Genomic DNA, 27,134 nt, shown 5'->3' on the forward strand with positions numbered 1-27,134 from the left:
TCTGTTCATTCATTATTATTTTGTTATTTTAAAGTCTTCATCCCTCAAAGGATCAAAGGAAAAAAATACAGATAATTTGAGAAGCACAAGGTGTTGCTGCCTGATAAGGTTTGGCTGTGTCCCCACCCAAATCTCAATATGAATTTTAACCCCCATAATCCCCACGTGTCATGGGAGAGACCTGGTGAAAGGTAATTGAATCATGGGGGTGATTCCCACATGCTGTTCTCATGATGGTGAGTGAGTTCTCACAAGATGTGATGGTTTTATGAGCATCTGGCATTTCCCCTGCTGGCACTCATTCTCTTCCCTGTCACCCTGTGAAGAGGGGCCTTCTGCCATGATTGTAAGTTTTCTGAGATCTCCCCTCCTTTCTTTACATATTACCCAAGTCTCAGGTATTTTCTCCATAGCAGGGTGAGAACAGACTTACCTTTATTTGTTCAGGTGAATTTTAGGCAAATTATTTAGTGGCAATAAAAATGTACTTAAGATGTTGAGAGCATTATGTGGTAATAAATAACAGATCATTTTTCAGCAATAGAATACCCTAAGTGAATACACACTATTTTTAAGTGACCTTGAAGACATTAATCACATAATCTCACTGATTGAATTCTAGGTTAGTAGATCCACATTAGTAAATCCAATCTCTTTTTCTTTTCTTTCTCCTTTTCATTTTCTCTTTCCTCACCTCACCCTCACATTTTTGGAGGACAAGGGCATCCTAAGAGTAACTGATAGTTGCCCTTCTAACCATTTGGCTTTTCATGGATATCTACAGTTCACATCTATTAATAATTTTATTTAATATTGAGATATCCTCTTGCAATGGGTCTAATAAAATGTGTGATATTTCAGCTATTGTTCCACACTGATCATAGCTGACTAGAATGTGATCACAGATCTAGGCCTTCATTGCAAGCGGCTGGTAGTCCCTGGAGGTTACTTTGCTAAAAATGGTTTAACTGATTTTTGTGAATGAACTTGTTGAAGCTTAGTTAAGGAAAAACGCTTTATGTATACAGACAATTCTCCAACCTCCTCCATAGCACAGAGGATCACAAAGTCATGAATTTGCTCAGAAAACGTCTACATGAGAGCACCAAAAAATCTACTAAGACATTCAAATGTGACCATCAGCCCCTCTACTGTTATTTAGAAATGAAGCCACTTACCAAAACTTTGGTATTTTCAAATGGGCCCATGAGTTTTGACTTCATGCCAATTTATTTCCTCCGCCACTAGTTTTTCCTTTTTCAGAAAAACTTGACTATCATGAAAAATAAGACAAATATCAGGAGGAATCCATGAATCCCACATTTATAAGAACTGCTGTAGCATATTTTCTCACACAAATGTATAAATATCTATCATGCATAATCTTAACCTAAAGATTTTGTGAAGGTGGTACTTTTTTCCCAATCTAGCAAAAAAGTATTATGAAATGAGGAAAAAGTTATGCTACAATACAAGTACATGTTTAAAAATTTATTCTCATTAGACTATACCTGAAATAGGTTATTAATAATTTTAATATAATATGCATGGAAGAGCCAAACATAATCAAAATGCCTGCTGCATTCCATGAAGACAAATCTTGGCTGTTTTCAGCCTTTTGACTGCTTCTCCTTGAGTATACACATACTCTGAGGCATTGTTCTCTAGTATACACCAGTTTCCTCACTTGCCATGACTTATAATATTTCACCTCTGTAATTTTTGTTTTGAAAATTTCAGGAGAAACTGCTTCCGTAATGTTATGATGATCAGATGCAGACTGTCTTGTTAGGTTCACATTATGCAGAAGAAGGAAAAAATGTGTTTTTGAAAAGTGCTTGAGCATCTAGCTTTACAAATGATAAAGGTCAGTTCTGTTGAAATGATGGAAACTTCACTGCCTATTACTTCACAAAAATATTTATATATGCTTATTTTCCCCCAAAATTGTATTTCCTTGCAGTGTGACATGACTTATACATGTCTTCACAGCAAGCTAACCTCCTTTCAAGTTTTACTAAAGTTGTATCTATCACTTGGTAAGCAATTTCTTTTGCTGATTATAGAATTTATTGAAATCATTTGATTAATTGCTATTCCTTGTTTTGTTTGAAGTTGAAGATATATTTGCTATCAATATATTTTAGCCACAGGTAATTTTGACATTCCCCTATTTAATTTTTACAACCTCACTGGGTCATGGCTAGCTTTATTCTACTTGTTTTTAATGTAGTCATTGAATCACTACATACCATAATTAAAATACTTGAGGCTAACTTGTATTACCTCCAAATTTTTGTCAGATTAAAAGAGGTCTTTTCTAAATGCCAATTAGATATGATATTAAAGTTGTATTAGTCTCTTCTTTCTACTGCTTCTTTTTCCTCCAAAATTGAAACTTAAGCTTGAACTTCACTTTCCTGTCTCTCTGACAAAATGCTCTTTCTGGTTTAGATCTCTGCCCAGGCTGCAGGGAAGCCCAACAACTGAGTTTCAAAGTCTCAACTCTCATGGTCAGCCACTGTTTCTCAATGCCCAGCACTGACACATTTTTCCTATTTCCTAAGGTTGAATTATTTCCCTCCTGCCTGCCTTCCATCCATCTTTCTCCTCACTCTCACTCTTGCTGTCTCCTTTCATTTCCTTTTCAGCCTTAACTTCCAGAAAATGTTCTAGTCCCATGAACTATTATACCTGTGTTCTGAACCCTGGTTTCCAGTCCAGTTAATTCTTTTCCTTTAGGTCATTTTCTGTCTCCATGAATTCCTTGCTTATCTTGGCTAACACACACTCAGTGGGCACATCCTAGTTCACTCTGACAGCTCTACATAACTTCAGATCTTTTGGTAGCAGGGCTTGGGACAAAAGTTTTACCTCCAAGATATTGTTGATATCCTACTCAACAAACAGCTTTACCAAGAAAAGTTATCATAAAGTGGGGTGAATAGAGAGGACAGAAAGAGGCAGTAGGCTACAGGGAAGAGCCGGGTTAGGAAAGACCAGATAATGTATTTGGAAGACTATGAGAGAATCAGTTTGCCCAGAACATTTGTACAGGGGTACATTCAGAGAAAATTTCAAAGACTCAAATGAAGAATAGAATGCGATCACTCTGTAAGGCGGTGGGGCAAACTGAATTCTTTGCTACCTTGGCCCCTGGACAAAAGACAGCCCAAGGAGCTAGACAGTGTTGATTTGTCCATTGTTTCACTCTGTGTATCCGTATGAGGGAGATCTAATGACACTATAGTGGGGATAGATGTGTCCTTTATAAAAAAAAATTCAGTTGTTATTTTGTAGGATACAGGGCCAAAGTTATGTATACACAAACACACATATGCACACATATGCACACCTTGAGACAGGGTCTCCCTCTTCACCAAGGCTGGAGTGTAGTGCTATGATTATAGTTCACTGCAGGCTGGAACTACTGAGCTCAGGAGATCATCTTGCCTCAGTTTCCCAAGTAGCGAGGAGTATAGGCATGTATCAACACATCTGGCTAATTTTTTAATTAAATATGGAATCTTACTATGCTGTCTAGGCTTGAACTCCGGCCTCAAAGGATCCTTCACCTCTGCCTCACAAAGTGCTGGGATCACAGGCATGAGCCACTATGGCACACGTGTGTGTGTGTGTGTGTGTACATATGTACAAATTGGTAGAATAAGAAAAATATAATTTTTGTGGAGTTATTTTCCAAATTTTCAATACAATTTATGAAACCACAAAACCACCTTCTCGCCAAACCCTCCATGCTTCCCAATACTTATTCCACTCGCAGCCTTCCTCTTCACTCCATGTGGGCAGAGCGAGTAGAAACTGAAATCAGATAGGCCTTCTCTACTTTATGAAGTCACCATAAACTAAGCAATTGAGAAAATCACAATATTAAAAGGGAGCATTAGTTTTTAGAATTTATAAGATCAAAAACTGAATTGAGAGAAGATTGGAGAATGAGGCCAGGTGGTGATTAGGCAAATGATCTCCACCCCCTTACCTACCCAATGAGGCTTTTGGGAGAATTATCAGACTCTTCAACAAAGTGTTGAATAAAATTGTATCAAGGCCCACAGGGTCTAGGGAATTGCGACATATGAACATATGTCAATTCCTAATACAATCATTGGAAAAGGAAATGGGTTTTAATTAGACCTATCTGTGAGGGTCTCTTGAGCTTTATTTTATATACATAGCTATGTAGATATGGGGTAGGTATCTGAAACAAGAGTTCCTTTAGGAAGAAGAAGATGGTGGAAAGGAGTATTACGCAAAAAACCACCAGAGTCTTCCACGGGTCAATATGCTTACTCCTATTTTATAAATGAGAACACTAAGGTTGGATGTGTTTATTAAACTAGCCAAAGTTTCAAAGTCTCTTACGTACAGAGTAAGAATTAAAACTAGATTTCTCAGACAGAAAAGTCTCAATGAGTTTTACCACTTCTGAAAAAAGATGCTTTCAAAGAGAACCAGAATATCTGACTAAAAACACTGTATTCTAATCCTTTAAATTTGGAAGGTCAAAATCATTGACATTTGTTATTCTATTCACTGAAGAGAATGATTAATAAAATTGACAGAATTTAAGTCTCAGAAACCATGGCTAATTTAAAAACAATGAGAAGTTTGGGCAAGGTGGGTCATGCTTATAATCCCAACACTTTGGGAGGCTGAGATGGAAAGATTGCTTGAGTCCAGGAGTTGAGGCCACAGTGAGCTGTGATTGTTCCACTACACTCCAGTCTGGGCAACAGAGCAAGACTCTGTCACACACACACACACACACACACACACACACACACACACACAAAAGGTCGGGCAAGGTGGTTCACGCCAGTAATCCCAGCATTTTGGGAGGCTGAGGCAGGCGGATCACCTGAAGTCAGGGGTTCAAGACCAGCCTGGTCAACATGGTGAAACCCCATCTCTAAAAACATAAAAATTTGCCAGGTGTGGTGGCAGACACCTGTAATCTCAACTATCTCAGGAGGTGGAGGCAGGGGAATCACTTGAACCCAGATGATGGAGGTTGCAATGAGCCGATATCACACTGCTGCACTCCAGCCTGGGCAACAGAGTGAGACTCAGTCTCCAATCAATCAATCAATCAATCAAAGACAAAACAACTACGATATGTTAACTAAAATCTGGCACCAGATTCTAGGCAATGAGAAAAATCTCTGAAAAGTAGTTTACAATTACCTCAATACTTATCTGATATAGACCATTCATTTTGCTCTTCCCTAGAAAGAATCACTTTTTATTTTTAAAAATGCCTTTTTTATTTAAAATAAAAAAGTACTAGCAATAACAATGGTCCTGGTTCTTGACCTAGGGAAACATATGGGGATGGTATAGCAAAAGGTAAATTTTCCTATAAAGCTGTGCATTTAATGACTAGTTTTTCTTCAAACCTGTGCTGTGTGGCTTTTCCCAGGCTGAGACCCACATTTTATTCATATGAAGTCTTCATATTGGCATTTTGTTTGTCTGTTTTGTTCAAAGGAGTGCCTGCTCCCATTAAAATAACAGGTAATTGGAATTGTAATTTTATTTTCAACATCCTTATCAAGAAGATTATAAACCAGCATGGTCTGGTGGGACACAAATATCAGCACCAAAATCTTTGCAATTTGCTAAGTATACGAGAAGCCTGAACAGAAATCCCTCCAAGTTCCATGAATGGACACGGCAAGGCAATCTGCTAGTTCATAAGAACATAGAAATAGAGTGACCCTATTTATTTCTGTGGTGCTATAGTTGTACGAGTAAAACAATTGAGCAATTACAATGCAGTGTGATATGGATACTATAAAAGCATAGGAGGGATACATAATTCAACACAGAGAAAGAGCGCTTCTGAGGCATTTCTGGGGAGAAATGTTTGCATAGAGCTCTGAAGACATCAGATAGGCAAGAAGGCAATGAGCATTCCACACTGTTAGAGCATGAACATGAGTGACGGGGAACATCCAGGATGCATGGCAGGCAGTTTGTCATTTTGGCATTTATTTCCAGAACACAGATTGAGTTTGGAGAGACTGGGTGGGTCCAAATGCCAACAGATCTTTGGTACCAAGTTAAGGAATTAGATATTATGTTTTGATAACTAGGTGATAAAACCAAATTTGCATTAGTGAAGACAATTTTAGTAACACTATTGAGGGTGATTTGGAGGGAGATTATGACCTCAGGAAGGGGGATTTGATATAAATTTACTGTAGTCTTTTTAACTGAGAGATGATGAAGCTCTAAATGATAGCATCTCAAACCAGTCAGAATGGCTACCATTAAAAAGTCAAAAACTAACAGATGCTGGTTAGGTTGTAGAGAAGAGGGAACACTGATACAGTGTTGGTGGGAATGTAAATTAGTTCAGCCATTGTGGAAAGCAGTGTGTTAATTCCTCAAATAACTTAAAATAGATTTCCTATTCAACCCAGCAATTCCATTACTGGGTATATACCCAAAGTAATATAAAGTATTCTACCATAAAATACATACATGCATATCTTTATCAAAATAGCAAAGACTAAAATCAACCTGAATGCCCATCAACAGTAGACTGAATAAATAAAACGTGATATATAAAAATATACTGTGGAATATTATGCAGCCATGAAAAAGAATGAGGTTTCCCCCCCCTTCCCCAGAAACACAGATAGAGCTGGAGGCATCATCCTAATCAAATTAATGCAGAATGAGAAAACCAAATACTGCATGTTCTCACTTATAAACTTCTAAGTAGACACTAAATGAGAACATGTGGACACATAGAGGGGAACAATGGAGATTGGGGCCTATTGAGGGTAGAGAGTGGGAGAAGAGAGAGGAACAAAAAACTATCTATTGGGTACTATGTTTATTACCTGGGTAACAAAATAATGTGTACATCAAAGCCCCATGACGTGCAGCTTACCTATATAACGAACCTGCACCTGTACTCCTGAACCTAAAGTAAAAGGTTTAAAAATACACTGCTTTCAGAGTCTGATTCTTCTGAATGGTTTTTCAACTCAGAGTTATTTATGTCTACGTTTTTTCACAAGACTAGCATATAAACTGGCAACAGAACTTTCTTCTAAGCTTTCCAAATTTTGATACCATCACTTTCTTGATCATATTAGAAGGTGACACATAATCTTTCCTTAAGTGGTTTTAAAATGGTTTGTACACAGAAACACTGAGGGAGCAACACTGTCGAGTTAGAAATAATAGCCAAGTTCACATACGCAGTGGTACTGAACAACAACGCGGACTAGCCAGCAGGGACAGACAATAAGCTCCTAGACATAATAAAGTTTATCCCAATTTTACAGGATTTAATTCTGTTCAGTACCTCAGAATCTGCGAAATAAGGTAACAGAACATAAGAGAGTAGGATAGTAAACACCATGTTGACCCCAGTGGCAGGAATACAAACGGGCAGGGGCAATTTGGTAGTTCAGGTGGATTAAAAAAGAAAGACCAGTGGTCACTAATGATAAATTTGCATACTTAACTTTCTGAAGTAAGCATAGCTGGTGTAATTATTTCCATTTGATTATAGATAAATAAACCCACTGATTTATATGGACTAAGGACTAATCTAAGTCTTTTGATTTCTGGAACAATTTGTGTTACTCTTTCATCATAAACATATCCACTAAAAGGGATACAAAATTAATTAACATATACAGATATGGTAATTACATATACATACTCATTAAAAGGGATATGATACTGAATATACATACACAATAGCAATTAAAGGGGTATAACAAAAACAATATCCAACAAAATACACAAACAAAACAGTATACCAACCAAAGGGATATAACATTAATTAAACTTGAGCTAAATATTTAATTACATACTTAAAAACTGAGTAAAACAGATGTTAACCATAACTCTTTGATTACCCTAAATACATAGTTGTTCAAAATACCAAACCAATGCATGCATTTTTTTACATTATTAATGCTTAAAGATGTATTATTATTATTATTATTATTATTTTGAGACGGAGTTTTGCTCTTGTTACCCAGGCTGGAGTGCAATAGCGCGATCTTGGCTCACCGCAACCTCCGCCTCCTGGGTTCAGGCAATTCTCCTGCCTCAGCCTCCCGAGTAGCTGGAATTACAGGCACGCGCCACCATGCCCAGCTAATTTTTTGTATTTTTAGTAGAGACGGGGTTTCACCATGTTGACCAGGATGGTTTCGATCTCTTGACCTCGTGATCCACCTGCCTCGACCTCCCAAAGTGCTGGGATTACAGGCGTGAGCCACCGCGTCCGGCCCGATGTATGTTTTTTATCGCATCATTGTAAAGCTCCTCTCTACCTCTGTTTATTCTTTCTCTATTAATGTGCCTTTATATTTGGTTCCTCTGAGTTTATTTTCTTCCTGATAGCTTTACTTTTTGCCTTCCTCTATTTCTTCCTCTATTTCTTGTGAAGGTCTCTTTAGTCATTATCCCATTCTACTAATTAAGCTCAAGCCTGAAAATTTTGCTGACTCTTAAATTACATGCTAATTTAGCTTTTAACTGCTTTCTACATATTATGTCTTATATGACCCTGATATAATGACTTCCTGTTTGCATTTTATACATCTGCTTGGAGTGGGATTTTAACACTGTATACTTTTATTCCCATCTATACAATCACCACTTTATTGCCACTTTTATCATTCAGCAGCACTCTTTAATTCACCTCTACTGATGTATACTTGACAAAAATTATTTAAGATTAACATTGTGTTATTTTTATATGCATATTCATTGTGAAATACATATCAAAATCAAGATAATTAGCATATTCATCACCTCATGGAGTTATGGGTTTTGTCTGAGTGTGTATGTGTGTGTGTGATCAGAATGCTTAAGGCCAACTCTCAGCAAATGTAAGCATACAATATGGTATTATTAACTATAGTCACCATGCTACACATTAGACCTCCAGAATGTCTTCATCTCACATAAGTAAACATTTCCATCTTTTGTCCAAGAATTTTCTATCTTATTTATTAGACTTTGAAATTTCTTTAGAAATACAATAACAATTATAATACGCATATAATTAAATATGTAATTATTCACCCTACAGGTGTAAATCTTTTAATATTTATCTTTTAATTTCAAAAATGCACTATCATAAGGAAGCAGAAATAGGATTAAGTTTCTTTGTGGTTGAGAAGATTAAAATAATTATAATAACATATTACAATTTTAAAAATTGAATTATGGTGTTCCTTTCTTTGTTGTTAGTTTCATTGATCTACCCATTATGCTGCTTTTCTTCCAAGAAGTTGGGAGAAAAAGAATATTTGTGTAGCTATTTGGAAGATTAATAAAGTGTAGCTGGTTATTTGTAATCAGGATTCTGTTGGCTTCCAGATCTATTTCAATAGCTTGCACAATTCAGCAACCATGAGGGATGCTAGTAGAATATTTAATAAAGAAGGTTATATTCAGAATGCACTATATTTTCTTCCTGACAACATGAATAGAATTATCCTGAGCAATTAAATATTCGCACAAAAGGAAGACAAGAAATCCTTGGACAAGAAAGTTAAAGATTATGATATTTAAAACCTGCAGTGGTAACATGCGTGATTGTTCTCTTAGCTATAATTTGTTCAGGTGTTTTTATTAGGCAAGAGCATCTCAAATGCATTGTAAATTGAAGGAGTAGTAAGGTGTGCAAACGGTAGATTTGTAAAACTATGACAATGAGAAATAAAAATGCATTATTACCAGTATGTAAGAAAAAATAAATGAATATAATGAAATAAGATAAATGAAATACAATTATATTTCTTCATATACAAACTGTGTGATTTTAGCGTTGAAATAATTAGACTTGAAATAAATGTAATCATTAAGGGAAAGAATTAAGAATCTGGGATTAGTCATAAATAAACTTAAATGGGGAAAATTACCCAAGCTCTCTGAAAATTTAAAAATTTTACTCTCAAGAGCTTGAAAAATCTATAGATATTAATGAAAAAAAAGTCCTCTATCAAACTCTACTGTAATACCACCTTTGTAGCCCAGATACAAAAGCAAAGCTTGGTTTGCTAAGAAATGCAGTAGTCAGGGTTACTAGATTTTTTTTTAACTCCAGGAGACATTTCATCTTGAACTCTCTCTGAATTAGTATTTGGGCTTCTGCAGAAAATAAATTATCTTGCTAGTCTTTTTTATGGTGTATCAATTTATTTTCATCACAGCTGACTCTATCTGAACCCAAAGCTGTAAGGACTGGTGATTTCCGAGATGTTTTTCAGAAAATCTTTGTTAAAAGCTGACATGTCCTCTTTAGACACTTCAACTTTCCTAGTGCTAAAAAATAATAATAGAAAAAATAATTGGACTAGTTTCTTGGGTCTACTTATCTAATCAGTGAAAAGTGTAAATATTATTTGTAGATACAACCCAAGTAATCTCTTCTTTTGTAAACATCTTAACTTCATCATCTAATTTATCTTGCTAAAGGTCTTCTGTCTCTCTTAGAATAACTTAAGACAGCAAAAGAGGCAAGCATAAATAATTCATCATTAAATACTAACAAAATAAAAGCAAAGCTCAATGTAAATTTCCATTTGGACCTAGAATTTTCTTTAGGTATACCCAAATACATATCAACCTGATCATTATTATTTCATCTCATTAAAATTAATTTTAAGAACTTAGTTTATGTTAATATAAGACTAAAATGTTTGAAGATTTGGGATAATGCATTAATTTATTAAAAATTCTTTCCAATCAGTTCACGTTTTCTATAACTTTTCCCTAAAGATGACCTCTGACTTCTTTCAGGGTTCCATGCAGGTAAAAAGGCTGGTGATATTCACCTACCATGCCAAGCGCTAAATTTACCACAATCTTCCACAAAATATAGCCTTTGGCTCCCTGGCTCATGGATAAGAAGTATTTTCCTGATTAGCTATGTTACTGCTCTAAAGCTGCTCATCCATTTCTTGTCCAGTCCCAGCAGAAACATAGAAAAAATGCAGAAAGCTAGAGACATATCCAGCGCTTATGCAGAAAATTGGGAAGGGGCTGCAAGAAATAATTGGATCACCTCGCCTAACAAACTCACTAATACAAATTTGACCTCACCATTAACGGGCTGTGTGACCAGAGGCAAGTTGTATGTCCTCTTCGAGCTTTAGTTTATTTACCTGTCAAGTGGAGGTAATACTAATAGCCAGCTCATATGTCATTGTTTTGAGGATCAAATGAGATAATGCATCTTACACAGAGGAAGCAAACAAGCCAATAAATGCCAATGTTTGATGTTGATGGTGTTACTTTTCCCTAAGAGCTGGAGTATTGAAAAAGTATCCTGTTTGACTTACTTACTGCTTCTTGTATATGTGCTGCATTTACTCCAATACACTCTGATATGTTTAACTTTTAGAGTCAATAAGATAGACAATATCTCTTTGTTATTCAGAAAGGAGGTACTTAGTCCTGGCATCAGTAATAAGAAAATAAGAGTTCTTAGAGAAGAATGCAGAACGGTTAAGGTAGCTCTTTATTAAATGGGAATAAAAATTTCTGACTCCCGTATCCCTCCCTTTTGTATTTGGTCTTCTGAGACTCCTCAGAATGAGGGACAATGGCTAAAAAAGTCCTCTGCTAAACGGAGGGACTCAGAAAACCAAGAAGGGAGCTGAAAATAAATACATCAATTTTCAGCCAGATGGTGTACCTGCCAATTACCCTCGGTAGATTTTTAATTCCCCAGACTTAGTAAAATAATATATAAGTTTTCTAGGACAGTACTATACTATGCTGTAAATACCAGCTTAATTATTGAGAGGTTCCAAAAGTGAAGGAGAAACACAAGATTTAAGAGCTAAGGATAATCTAGCATCCTTCCTGAATAAAGATACCCTATTCATTGTCAAATTGGAGAGATCTGGATTTTATTTTTTCAAAGTTTTCAGCACATTTGGAGTAATCTATTTTAATCCTATGTGATACACACAGGCAGTACTCTGTTCAAACTGGTGGTCAAAAGAAAACCTAAGCTTGGGCACGAAGAACACTTCAGCTGTGGAAGTGAAGAAACTTCTGCTATCTGAAAAGACTTCAGTTCACCAACTCTATCAAGGCCCCGAGGAATCAGTAGCCTCTAACTTCCTGATAGGGAAGTTTCCTTATCAGAAGCACTGGAGACAGGCCATACCTGACAACAAAATAAGGACCAACTACAGTAGAAAGAGCTCCAGTACTTTTGAGTATTTTATCACACCTACTCTATTCAGTAAAGGATTTTTACTAATGTATTAAATGAAAAATTATATAAAGCACAGAAAACATAAATAAAATCCTAGATTTAATTCCACGTTATATTTTAATGACATCAGTCTTAGCAATTGAACTGTAGTTTCTTTAATTTGTAAAACAATGTGTCGTATCTAGTTTTCAGAAGAAGGTATAACATGAGATTTAATGCGAACATTTTTTAGACACTTAAGGGCTTTCAGTGACATGTAAGATATTTTTATGTTGCTCCCCTTTTTTAAACTAATATAAAAACTGCAAAGCAGAATAAAATCTCATCTTCAATGAACCAGAGAAAGAAGCAGATCTTCAAAGAAGAACTTCAGTAAATACCCTGAAATCTATGTTCTGGGAGCGAATCAGATGTTCTGAGTGCCAGAACATGATATAAATGTGCTTAAAATCATGGTAATGTCTCTGAAAACATTCTGTGCAATACAACAGAAAAACAGCAAAAGGAATATTGAAGAAGAAAACCTGCTGACATAAAATTTCTGGTTGACACAGAAGTATCGGAACAAATAAGGCTGATATATTGAGGAGGATAACTATCAGTTGAAAATACAGTTTATGGAGCCATGTTTTTAGCCATGGACACCCCATGAAAACCGAATTCAAAATTAGACTTATTCCTAGAAAAGTAAAGAAAAGAGATATAGAAGATTTTCTGGCTCCACTCATACCAGTTTCAAATACCACACTTGAAAGCAATTCCCGGCTTTACAACTCCCTGCAACCTTAATAGACACACACACAGACACAGACACACACACACACACACACACACACGATTCCTTTTGTTTTCACTTATGTTTAAGTTTGGGTGTACATGTGAAGGTTTGTTACATAAGTAAACACATGTCATGAGGGTTTATTGTATATGTTTAATCACCCAGGTATTAAGCCCCGTACCCAATAATTATCTTTTCTACTCCTTTCACTTCTTCCACCAACATGCCCAGAATTTAGAGATGAGTGTGGTGTGCATCCCAGCAGTAGGTGCTAAAAATGGATTATCTCTCATTATGGACTAGAGCCCAGGAAAGTTATTGAAGTCACAGTTTATCCTGGGAAATGTGATTTGTAGCCAGATTTATGGGCTGGAACTAGTTTGCAATTGTCATTGCTGGATGCCCCACCTGTTACCTTGATCAGTCAGAGGACTGTCCCCACCAGTTTCAAAGGGTATGAGGCAGGTAAGCCCCACTCCTGCTCACCAGGATTGGGAGCACAGGCCACATCCTCCTTATAAGGCAAAAAGCTTGGTGCAGTGATATCCCCTCGGCTCCATAACTGGACATATTTCCAGGCACTTGGCACACCTCCTGACATGGAATAGGTACCTGAGTTGCCCTTACCTCTCCATGCAAAGACCTTGTTGCAGCGGCAATTAATCCACACTGCAAATGTTACTTTAATTCTCACTGTGGGAAGTATTTTCAGGCATTTGGTATACCCAATTGCCTGGATTAAGACCTTTCCATTTCTATGCAGAGATCTTGGTGCAAGGGCTCCTCTCCACTCCACAGCCAGGTGTAATTCCAAGTATTCAATGCATCAGGATTAGGACTAGATTAGGAACCTGGATCACCCCTCCCTTCCAGTGCAGAGATCTTAATGCAGAGGCTCTCTCTCCCCTTCACACCCAGGTATAATTCAGTATTCAGTGCACCCTGCTTCCCTGAAATAGGAGCCTTGCTGCCCTCCATTCTCATGCACTGTTTCATATACTATTGGCCATCTGTATATCTTCTGTTGAGAAATGTCTGCTTAGGTTCTTGCCCTTTTTAAAATCAGGTTGCTTTCTTACTCTTGAATTGTTAGAGTTCCTTATATATTTTTTGTATTAAATTCTTATTCAATTTATAGTTTGCAAATATATTCTACTATTCCATATTGAATTTGTCTTTGTATACGGTGTGAGATAAAGGTCTAATTTCATTCGCCTGCATTTGTATATTATTCACCTAGCACCATTTATTAAGAGACTGTCATTTCCTCATTGTGTGCTGAGACCAGCAACTTCCCTGTTCTTGCTAGAGATCTAGACATCCAGATATAAGAAAGTTAGAGAACTCCTGGAAATAAATTGCAAAAAGAACCTCAATGTGGCAAAGTCAACATGAAGTAAAGAATAATAAAAGTGACAAGAGTGAAGCATCTATTACCTATAAAGGAAATCTCATCAGATTAACAGCAGCCATTTCTGCAGAACTCATTCAAGCCACAGGAAATTGGGGACCTTTTTTCTATCTTTTTAGAAAAGAAAAGATCAGCTTTTTGAATCTTGCTAAACTAGGCTTAATAAATGAAGGAGAAATCAAGTCTTTCCTAGAGAAACCTAAAGAAATTGGTAACCACTAGACAGATCCCACAAGAAATGCTCAAAAGAGTTTAAAACTTGGAAACCAAAGGATGACAGTCATTAACATAAAAGTATAAACTTAGTTCTTAGAAAGCAATTATACAATCAAGACAACAAAACAACTAGGTAAACATTATGATGATAAAAACAAAGCCTCACATACCACTACTAAGTTAAAAAGTAATTAAATGCTCTACTTAAAAGATACAGGCTGTTATAATAGATTAAAAAATGATCCAATGATATACTGCATACAAGAAACCCACCTAACTGATAAAAACATTTACAGACTCAAAGTAAAGGAGTGGAAAAAGATAATCTATGCAAACAGAAACCCAAAGTGAATAGGATTAACTATATTTATATAAGACAAAATAAATAAATGATGATGGGAATATTGCATAGTCACATGCAGAAGAAAACTGGATCCCTATCTCTCACCGTATGTAAAAGTTAACTCAAGATATATTAAAGATTTAAATGTAAGAACTGGGACTACAAAAATCCTGAAACAGTTGAAAAACTCTTCTGGGCATTCCTGTAGGCAAAGAATTTATGAATAATCCTCAAAAGGAAATGCAAGAAAACAAAATAAACAAATACGATTTTGCACCACAAAAGAAATAATCAACAGAGTAGATAATCTACAGAATGAGAAAAAAAATAATTGCAAACAATTCATCTAACAAAGGATTAATATTCAGAATCTACAAGACAATCAAACAACTCAATAAGACAAAAACAAACAACCCCACTAAAAAGAGGGCAAAGGACCTGTGCAGCCATTTGTAAAAAGTAGATACACAAATGGCCAACAAACTTGTGAAAAAATGTTCAACATCATTAATCATCAGTTATGCAAATTAAAACCACAATGAGATACCATCTCACATCAGTCAGAATGACTATGAAATAGTCAAAAAATATTAGATTTTGGCAAGGATACAGAGAAAAGTATATTCTTATACACTGTTTGTGAAAATATAAATTAGTACAACCTCTATGGGAAACAATATAAAGATTTGACAGATAACTAAAAATAGAACAACCCTTTGATCCAGCAATCTCAGCACTGCATATCTACCCATAGGAAAACAAATCATTTTATCAAAACAATATCTGCATTTGTATGTTTATAACAGCATTATTCACAATAGCAAAGTCATGGAATCAGCTGTGTCCTTCCATCAATGGATAATTGAACTAAAATGCGATAGATGGATGACATGGACTACTAGTCAGCATGAAAAACAATGAAATCATGTCTTTTGTAACAACATGGATGAAATGAAGCTTATTACCCTTAGACAAATGACTCAGAAACAGAAAGTCAATAACCACATGTTTTCATTTATAAGTAGGAGCTAAACAATAAGTCCTCACGGACAGACCAGAAAAATATACATTAGAGATTCCAAAAAATGGGAGGGTGAGAGGGGGGTGAGAGACAAAAAACTATCTTTAGGGTACAATGTACACTTTTTGGGTGACGGGTACCCTAGCAGCGTGGACCACTGCTACACAATATATGTGTATAACACAACTGCAGTTACACTCCTAAATCCATAAAAATAAAACATTTCAAAAAAAAAGAAGAGAAAAGCGGATGATAAAAATACACACAAATTATCCTTCTACTGTATTCTTCATCTGGCTAGATTTTCTGGTACCCTGCATATTTCACAAGTTCCCACTTGCTATTTGATAATCAACTTAAAAATACTATTTTTCCTATTATGAAAGTAATTAAAAATAGTAATATGTGGTTGTGGCTGCAAATTTAGAAAAAAGGACCAGCAAAGTGAAAATGAGTAAAAATAATCTCTAACCTCACTAGCGATAACCTTTTTTTCTAGCACACGCACACGCACACACACACACACACACACACACAATCATGTGCTCTATTTACATGATTATATATATATGTATATGCTAGAAAAAAGCATTATATATATAAAATCATGTACTCTATTTACATGATTATATATATTATACACACACACACACACACACACACATATATACATCAGAATGCTGCTATGCACATTCCATTTTATGGTTGGGCAGAACCAGATAATACTCAGTTCATAACAGGCAATTGGGGGTGCATAGTCACTTTGCGTTCCAGTAGCAAACCAAGAACTGCCTTTTCATAAACAAAATGTATTGTCAGAATATGATATACACTGCCTGCAAATGCCTCAGACTCTGGGCTATTATTCTAATATTGACGCCTTCTATACAGTATCTACCACTGACATTTGGAACTTCCAGCTCATAATGCCCAAGCATCAGAGTAGCTTACATTGCAGCCATATCTCATGGCAGACCCATTTCTTGCTCTGAGACATATTAAAACCAGCAGCCTTATAAAACATCCAGAAAATAGGCCAGCGTCATATGACAAATATCCTATGTATTGTCTCTAAAATCCAAAGAGGTCCAAAAAGTATTGCATTTATTCTCTATTAACATAAATTTTGAAAGAGTATCTCAACATGCTGAGGACCACTGGGCCCTTACAAACCACACTTGTGCCATGGGCCTGTATTTTCACAGAAATTATGTCTCCATCTCTCGTACATGTGCCTTACAAGCATCTAGGATGTTTGCTCTTTCCTATCCACCAGTTATAACTGAAATAATCTCATAAATGTAATGAACCAATGTGTTGTTCTATTGAATATGATGGTAATCAAGATAGCAATCATAGTGTGAAAGAAAGCCAGAGAACTAACCTGGCCTCAAGGTAAGACAGTAACAGAGACTTACATCTGCCCCATTAATACAAAATGTGTCTGCTTTTCTTTAGTGATAGGTATGGGATAAATTCAAAGCATTTTAGGATTTATACATTAGGTAGGCATCAAGGCTAATCATCAAGGCTAATGTTGACTGGCTCTAGTAAGGATATCACATCTGGAACCAGAAATACTGACACTGTTACCTAATTAAACTGTTTTAAAATATAGTCAATCTTCATAAATTTGTGATTAGAAACACCAGCTCTGCAGAATCTAATCAACCCCCTTGAGATGTAGTATATATATCAGTAGCAGAGACAGTTCCAGGAACACCCACTTAACAATTCATGTTATAATAGTTCCACATTCAAAAATTAGGGAAACAATGTGCATATGTTACTAGGCACTCAGTACATCTGTCTCCACTAATATTCTGGACCTGCAGAGTAATCAGAAGCTGAGACAATAGTTCTACTGAAACTTCCACGAGAAGGAGAAAAACTTGGCCGGGTGCAGTGGCTCAAACCTGTAATCCCAGCACTTTAGGAGGCCGAGGTGGGTGGATCATGAGGTCAAGAGATCAAGAGCATCCTGGTCACCATGGTGAAACCCCATCTCTACTAAAAATACAAAAAAAATTAGCTGGGCATGGTGGCGCACGCCTGTGATCCCAGCCACTCAGGAGGCTGAGGCAGGAGAATTGCCTGAACCCAGGAGGTGGAGGTTGCGGTGAGCCGAGATCGCGCCATTGCACTCCAGCCTGGGTAACAAGAGCGAAACTCCGTCTCAAAAAAAAAAAGAAGGAGAAAAACTTAAGTCAAGAATTCATCTGTAGCCTTGCCTCTATAAGCCCATAGTCAGACTGACAGACCATATTTGCATTTTGGTCTCCAGGTATTAACAACAGTTCAGAGCCAGTGCCTAATACTGCCTAGAAGTTCCGCTAATTTTATTTTCCCCAGTGCACAGTTTACCTGGTGAATAGCTTCAAATCACCACTAGACATGCTTGTGGGGCAATTCATGATTTATACATGTAGCGACATTCCAGAAGCCCTCAATATTTCTCTCTGCTCTGGCTGGCGCTCTCTCTCTCTCTCTCTCTCTCTCTCTCTCTGACAAAGTAACATCCATATGTTACTGTCTTAGTCCATTTTGTGTGGCTATAAGAGAATATTTAAGGGTAATTTATTAAGAAAATAGGTTTATTTAGCTTATGGTTCTTATGGCTGGAAGGTTCCAGATGGGGCACCCAGTGAGGATCTCACATGGTAAGAAAGGAAGAAAAAGGCAGAGGAAATGCCCAGCCCTTTTTAACAACCATCTCTTACAGGAACTAACAGAGTGAGAACTCACTTGCCCCCAATTAGGGAGGGTACTAATCTATTCATGATGGATCCACCCTCAGCCAACAATGACCATAGGTCTCACTTCCCAACCCCACCACAGTGGGAATCAAATTTCAACATGAGATTTGTTCAGGGCAAACAAACCATATCCAAATTATATTGGTTACCAAAAAAAAAAGATCATGAGAATCATAACATTTTATGTTCCTACCTAAAAAATGAGGCAAAAGAAATCTGGAACATAGCACCTCAATTCAAATTAATTATCTTAACAAGCATTTTAAAATATGAATTAAAGGATTTCAAATCGGAAAATAAAAAGCTCAGAACAGACACAGATATTAAAAGTTATATTATGAAAGGAAAGCTGGTTAAACCTGAAACTTAAGAAAAAATTAAAATTATCACAAAAATGAAGCCTTAATCAACACATGCCCATAGAAGAGTAGATTTAGCTGACAGCATAAAGGGGGACTTGAAGACATTAACTTGAAGACAGTCAAGTTAATGAAAAAGAAAAAAAGATATATTTTAAAAATGATCAATGATAAAGTAATCCATTAAGAAGCTAAGCAAAGCAATTCAACATAAACTTCACTAGAGTGACCAAATAAGGGCAACAACATAAGCCAACCTTAGTTTAAAATGCAATCCAATATAACTTTCTGAAAATGAAAGAAGGTCTGATTTACATATTAAAGGGGAACATGCCCACCTGGGATTGAAGAAAGTTAGAAGTTTCTCTCTGTTGGTTAATTGGTACAAAAATCAATATTCGTTGACATGGCTTGTGACAGTGCCAAAATAGTGCAATCCCTTGCAAAGAGAATATGCTAATATCTAGAAAAGTTATATGTGCATTTACTTTTTGATCCAGAAATAACATTGCTAGAAATTTACCTTGAAGACACATATCCAACAATGTAAAACAAACATATATATATAAGGTTAATCATTAAAGCAATATTTTAGTTGCAAAATATATCTTAAAAAATGCCCACCTATTAAAAAAAAAGATGGGTTGAGTGTACTATAGTATATCCACAAAATGAAGTTATATTCAGCCATGAAAAAGAATAGAGAAAACTTCTACAAACTGATATGGAACGATTTTAAAAATATATTGTTGAGCCAGGTGTGGTGGCACACACCTTTAATCCCAGATAATTGGTAGGCTGAGATGGGAGAATCACGTGATGCCAGGAATTCCAGTACAACTTAAGCAAGATCTCATCTGTAGCAAGACCCCATTTCAATAAAAAACAGAATAAAAACATACACAGCTAAATTTTAAAATCAAAGTACAAAACAGAATGTATAGAGTGCTACTCCTTGTGTAAGAAAGAGAAGAAAATAATATTTTAATGTATTGCTTATTTTTGCACATCGAAGCACTATACTGATAAATCAGAAACATAAAAAACGGTAAACTGTATAAGATGTGAGATTGAGAAAGGAATGGGGTGGAAGCCATAGAGGTAAGATTGAAACTTCTCTGAGCAAACATTTTTAAATTTTTATAATTTCAAACCATGTATGTTTTACATTTAAAAAAATAAAATTACATAAAAGATTTTTAGACATTATAAAATTAAATATAAAGTAAAAATTAAAACTAAATATATATCAAAATAAGAATTTACAAATTTAAGTCAAGAAATATATAAACAAATATTCTGAAGCATTCTCAGGACAAACAGAACTGCGGAAAAGAGAAAGTCTTGAACTTTGTAGTCTTGGAGGAGGTATAGGAGTTAGCCAACAAAAGAAAAGAAGAACAGGGGATTCCAGGAAACATCAAATCATCAAAGAGTCAAACATTAATAGAATTCTTATTTTGTGCACTGTCTTGTAAATAAAGTTACAAATGTTAACCTTACAATATTGCTAAGCTAAGAATGTATCCAAAGTGGACAAGAGAAAGTCAAATTGTCTTTGCAGATTTTATTATATAATTATTTATATAAAATATATATATTATTCCAGCAAAAAACTATTATCCCTGATAAACATATTCATTAGAAACTGTTAGAACTGATAAACATTCATTAAAGTTGCAAGATATAAAATTGACATATCAAAATCAATCAAATTTCTATACACCAAAAACAAACTAGTTAAAAAGAAAATCAAGAAAGCAATCCTATTTACAATAACTACAAAAAAAAACCTAAGAATAAATGTAACCAGGGAAGTGAAAGACCTCTATAATGAAAATTGGAAAACACTAATGAAAGAAATTGAAAAGGATTCAGACAAATGCAAAGATCTGATGCTCATGGAGTAGAAGAATTAATATTGATAAAATGTCCTTACTACCCAAAACAATATAGAGATTCAGTGTTATTCCTATCAAAATACCAATGACATTTTTCACAGAAATAGAAATAACAATCCTAAAATTCATATGGAATAACAAAAATCTCATATAGCCAAACCAATCCTAAACAAAAAGAACAAAGCTGGAGGCATAACACTAACTGACTTCAAAATATATTACAAAGTTATAATAATCAAAACAGCATGATACTCATATGAAAACAGACACATAGACCAATGGACAGAATAAAGAATCCCCAAAATAAATCCACATATTTATAGCCAACTGACTTTCAATAAAGGCCATCAAGAATATGCACTGGGAAAAAGACAGTCTTTTTAATAAATGATGCTGGAAAGCTGGTCATTCATACACAGAAAAATAAAACTGTTTTTCTATCTCTTACCTTAGATAAAAAATCCAATAAAAATGAATTAAAGACTTAAATGTAAAATCCAAAAACTTAAAACTATTAGAAAAAGACACACAAGAATTTCTTCAGGATGTTTATCTAGGCAAAGATTTTAAGACTAAGATTTCAAAAGCACAGCAACAAAGATGTAAATAGACACATGGTACTATATTAAAATGAAAAGCTTCTGCACAGCAAAAGGAGCAATGCAATAAAGAGACAACTTGTAGTATGGGAGAAAATACTTGCAAACTATTCATCTGAGAAGGAACTAGTATCCAGAATATATAAAGAACTCAAACAACTCAACAGTGAGCAAACTAATAATACTATTAAAAACTGGACAAAGAAACTGCATAGACATCTCTCAGAAGAAGACATGCAAAGAACCAACAGGGATATGAAAAAAAATGCTTGATATTAGTAATCATAGGAAAATGTAAATCAAAACTACAATGAGATATCTTATCCCAAGTAGAATGTCTATTATTCAAAAGACAAAAAGTAACAAATGCTGGTTAGAAAGCAGAGAAGGAAGAATTCACAAACTTTTTGTGGGAATGTAAATTAGTACTATTATTAGGGAATATATTATGAAAGTTTTTCAAAAAATAAAAATAGAAGTATCATATAATACAGAAATCCCACTACTGGGTATTTATCCAAAGGAAAGGAAATCAGTATATAAATAGGGTACCAGCACCCCATGTTTATTGCAGCACTATTCACAATAGCTAAGATACAAAATCAATCTAAATGTCCATAAACAAATGAATGGATAAAGAAAATATGAATATATTATATATACACACATACACAGACACACACATATATCATTTATGGTTTAATAGTATACCATTGTGTGTATGTGTGTGTGTGTGTGCATATAGTCATAAAAGGAATATATATATATATATATATATATATATAGTCATATAAAGGAATGAAATCCTGTGTTGTGACAACATGGATAGCCTGGAATATATAAGTGAGGTAAGTCAGGCACAAAAAGATAAATATTGCATATTCTCATTCATACATGGGAGATGAAAAAATCTGAGCTCATAGAAGTAAGGAATTGAATTGTGGGTATTAGAGGCCAGGAAGGGTAGTTAGGAGGGGAAATGAGGAGAGGTTGGTTAACAGATAAAAAATTACTGCTAGATAGGAGGAATGAGTTATGGTGCTCAACAACAGAAGGTAGATATGGTTAGTTATAATTTGTTGTATATTTTCAAAAAGCTAGAAGAGAGGGTCTTGAATGTTCGCAACAAAAAGGAATGATAAATGTTGGCCTGTGTGTATGTTTTTTTTTGCCAATCAGTTTGAGTTTATGAGGTTGCTCAGGTTAGCCTTGAACAGATGACCTCGCCTTCGCGAGCGCCATGACCTCCGGTGGGAGCCACTTTGGACCCCCGTGTGTATGTTTTGAGGTGACGGATGTGCTGATTACCATGATTCGATCATTATACATTGTACACGCTTATAGAAATATCACATTGTATTCCAAAAATACATACAATCATTTAATCACCTAAAAATAAAAGGGGTAAAAATGCAAAGAAAATGCATTAATATACAGCCTCTTGATGGTGGAAATAATCAGCTGACTAACTAATGTGACAAGACTTAGTGACAGAATTAATTAGGCTAAAAGATTAAGGAAAAGAAGGTAAAAATCTGTCTGTGATAATTCAGGCTTCAATTAAACTTAAAAAGGAAGAAGAAAGAAAGAAAAAAAAAGGAAGAAGAAAGAAGAAAAAACATTCTTTGGTTCCATTATTGTTTTGACATCATTATACAGGCTTGTCTACAGAATCTTCAGCAAATTAAGAGTTTTTGTTGGTGTTTGCTTGGGCTTTTTGTGTGTGTGGTTTTTTTCTTCCTCTTTAATAATAGGATAGTAAATTCCAACTGTTAACAAGTCATTATGGGTTTGCTAACTTCTGGCAGCAAGCTTTCATGAAAGCTGTCCTTACCATAACTGCCATGAAATCTTCCTGTTATCACCTCATGACCCAAACCAGCTGTTGTTGAGACATCACTGAGTTTTCAGCAACACAACTGAGATCCAACAGCAAATAATATTACTAAGGCAATGGTGCTGTACACACTGTAGCACCATATCAAGGTTATATATTTATTTTATAGCTGTTGGCATGTTTCTTAGACCTTTTAAATTTGATAGCTATTTACACATTGGAACAGGTTAGAGATATTAAGCATTTTTATAGTTACAAGTCCCAAATGTTTACATCTTAAACATTGTGCAATACTATGGTTATAATCATAAGATTAATTTGATAATTAAGTAGTCAACTTTAGCATAGTAATGTCAAGCCCAAATTACAAATGTTCTCATTAGTCTTCTAAATCGATGCTTCATTAAGCAGCATGAAAAATCTGGGCAAACTAACATTGCAATATAAAGCCAGTAGGAATTTCTGACTTTTCCTTCCTACCATTCTGATGTGGCTACATATATTAACATGCCTTTTTAAAAACATATAAATGTTTAAAGGGAAAAGGATTAAAGAAAACTTGAGAAGGACTAGAGAATTACTGAAGCAGAAGCATTAGGTTTGCAGCTGCTGAGCATTTAAAACCAGATTTTATTTTTGTCAGTAATATATAAAACATTTATTTGTCAGAACACATTTGAATTCACACAGACAATGTCTGGCACCAAATTTTCTAAGTGTGAATTTATCTTCTTTTCCATTGTTAAGTATCTTGAATGTGCCAGACATGGCTACTGCCTCTTTCCTTTACTTATTATCTCACCATTGACTAGAGACTCCTTTTTCATTACTCAGATATGGACTTCTCAAAAGTCATCTGTTACCAGCTGTAAGAGAATTATATTAATCTGCTCTCTCCCTAACCCATGTTTAAACTTAATCACACACTCCATCTCAAATATCTATCCCCTTATGGTGTTTATGATGGTAGACCGTTCTGAGTCATTTTTTATTTCTTTATCTAATATCATAAGAATAAATCATTGCAGATATGTAACTTGCACTATAGCCCTCTTTTCCTAAGGCTTTGTATGAGGAAAGATGAGAGCAAATATTACTAAAAACCAGACCGTTGATCAGCTTTGGGTTTCAGAAAAAAGTCCAGGTCCAGACGGGTTCACGGCCAAATTCTACCAGACATACAAAGAGGGGCTGGTACCATTCCTTCTGAAATTATTCCAAACAATACAAAAAGAGGGAATCCTCCCTAACTTATTTTATGAAGCCAACATCATCCTGATCCCAAAACCTAGCAGAGACACAACTGAAAAAGAAAACTTCAGACCAATATCCATGATGAACAAAGATGCAAAACTCTTCAATCAAATACTGGCAAACTGAATCCAACAGCACATCAAAAAGTTCAACCATCACGATCAAGTAGGCTTCATCCTGGGGATACAAGGCTGGTTCAACATACACAAGTCTATAAACGTAATCCATCACATCAACAGAAACAAAGAGGAAAACCACGATTATCTCAATAGACACAGAGAAGGCCTTTGACAAAATTCAACAGCCCATTATGCTAAAAAAAAAGGTAGGTATTGATGGAACATATGCCAAAATAATAAAAGCTATTTACGACAAACCCACAGCCAGTATCATATTGAACGGGCAAAAACTGGAAGCATTCCCTTTGAAAACTGGCACTAGACAAGGATGCCCTCTCTCACCTCTCCTATTCAATATAGTATTGGGAGTTCTAGCCAGAGCAATCAGGCAAGAAAAAGAAATAAAGGGTATTCAATTAGGAAAAGAGGAAGTCAAATTGTCTTTATTTGCAGACAATATGATCGTATATTTAGAAGACCTCATTGTGTCAGCACAAAACCTTCTTAAACTGATAAGCAACTTCAGCAAAATCTCAGGATACAAAATCAATGTGCAAAAACCACAAGCATTCCTATACATCAATAACAGACAAACAGAGAGCCAAACATGAGCGAACTCTCAGTCACAATTTCTACAAAGAATAAAATACCTAGGAATACAACTAACAAAGGATGTAAAGGACCTCTTCAAGGAGAACTACAAACCACTGCTCAATACTTGGCACATATTCTAGTTATATGTCCCAATTTTACTAAGTTATATGTTTCTGAGGACCTTTTTATGTCCTTACACACTGACTTTCCTAGAAGTTCTTCGAAACTTTCAAAGGTGATTAAGTCACACTATGATCCAGAGACTCTGCTCAGCTTACCTTCTCCTGGACTCTTTTAACAGTCCTTTAATAGCTGTGATATTGTCATTCCCTTTTGTAACTAGGTTTTTCTTTGCCATGTGTTTTTCAAAATTAACTGTTATGCTACTAAGGATATGTACATAGTTAGAAACAGTACAAATAAAAGAAGGAGACAGGTGTCAATATGATTACACAAAGGCACATAGAAGCTCCTGATATACAGGCAATTAACTATGTTTTATCCTGGGTAGGTAGGATGTGAAGCAGATTACCACTTTTGCTACTACTAATTTGTAAACTGCATATGGAACATGTGATATGTTTCAAAAAGAGAAAATGTCAACAGCATCAATTAATAAGAGAGGAAAAGGGGGAAGAATGAGAGGGAGGGAGGGAAGGAGGAAGGAAGGAAGGAAAGAAGGAAAGAAGGAAGGAAGGAAGGAAGGAAGGAAGGAAGGAAGGAAGGAAGGAAGGAAGGAAGGAAGATAATATCAGTGTGAATGCTATTATTCATTCTTTCTTGTTTAGTTAATACATATGCATTCATTGTGCATTAATTATAAATGGACCCTCTCTTTCTTTTCAGCATCTTGGCATCTTAGAAACTTTACCTTGCTATATTTTGGTCATGTTACTAAAATTTATATTAACCTGATGGAATGTAGAGTAAGGGCATCTTTTAACATTTTGGTAGAGAACAAACTATATAATTATAACTATATAATTTTGCCTTATACTTTTTTGTTTTCAAGGATGTAAATATATGGAGGAGGTTATTAGAGTTCCCATATCCAGGAATTTAAAATACCTACACATTTAATTTTCTAATATGTTCGTTGGAGTCTTTATACTTGTTCCTGAGGGAAGAAGAGAGAGAAATCCAGTCAGATCCAGATTTACCATTATATATACTGCATGCTTATAATTTATCTGTTTATATAATTTATCTATATTAAAGGTAGTTGAAACATATATGTTGTAACTAAGTTTTACTCAGAACATTAAAAAGATCCTCCTAAATATTCTTAAAAATATATCAATGATTTAATTGGATAAAAAAATTTCTATTTTTTTGAAGTGTAAATGACCATTGAAATAAATCATTGACAATTCAGTATAAATTTGTACAATGTATATTTCTTCTAACACGAGATCATCAAATTATGGCCTAATCTCATTATCATTATTGTCTAATATTAACTGAAATCCAGTACATACCACATAATATACCAAGGTTTTGATATGTACTCTAATTAATCCAAAAAAAAACTTGAAAAGGTGGACATTTTAATTTTAATTTCCAAATAAAAAAAGAAGACCCAGAAACATTACATTACCTACTCTAATCATAGGAATAAACCAATAATAATAATGAGTTTCTAATTAGATCTGGTTGATTTTAAGACCTAATTTCTTTATAAGGAGAAACAAAAAAATTTAAAAAAGAACTT

General features: G+C 35.1%; 2 long non-coding RNA genes across 2 annotated transcripts in view; both read right to left on the reverse strand.

Annotated features, from left to right (window-relative positions):
- LOC103789074 (uncharacterized) overlaps positions 1 to 27,134 on the reverse strand; it is a 248,658-nt gene that overhangs the window by 159,725 nt on the left and 61,799 nt on the right. The gene's annotated exons all lie outside the window — the stretch shown is intronic.
- The window catches only part of LOC144580100 (uncharacterized), a 36,479-nt gene continuing 31,768 nt past the window's right edge, over positions 22,424 to 27,134 (reverse strand). The window contains exon 3 of the long non-coding RNA XR_013529018.1: positions 22,424 to 26,540. This is a non-coding gene — a long non-coding RNA (uncharacterized LOC144580100). The remainder of the gene's footprint in view (positions 26,541 to 27,134) is intronic.

The sequence above is a fragment of the Callithrix jacchus genome, chromosome 18, assembly GCF_049354715.1.
Source record: "Callithrix jacchus isolate 240 chromosome 18, calJac240_pri, whole genome shotgun sequence".
NCBI classification, from domain to species: domain Eukaryota; kingdom Metazoa; phylum Chordata; class Mammalia; order Primates; family Cebidae; genus Callithrix; species Callithrix jacchus.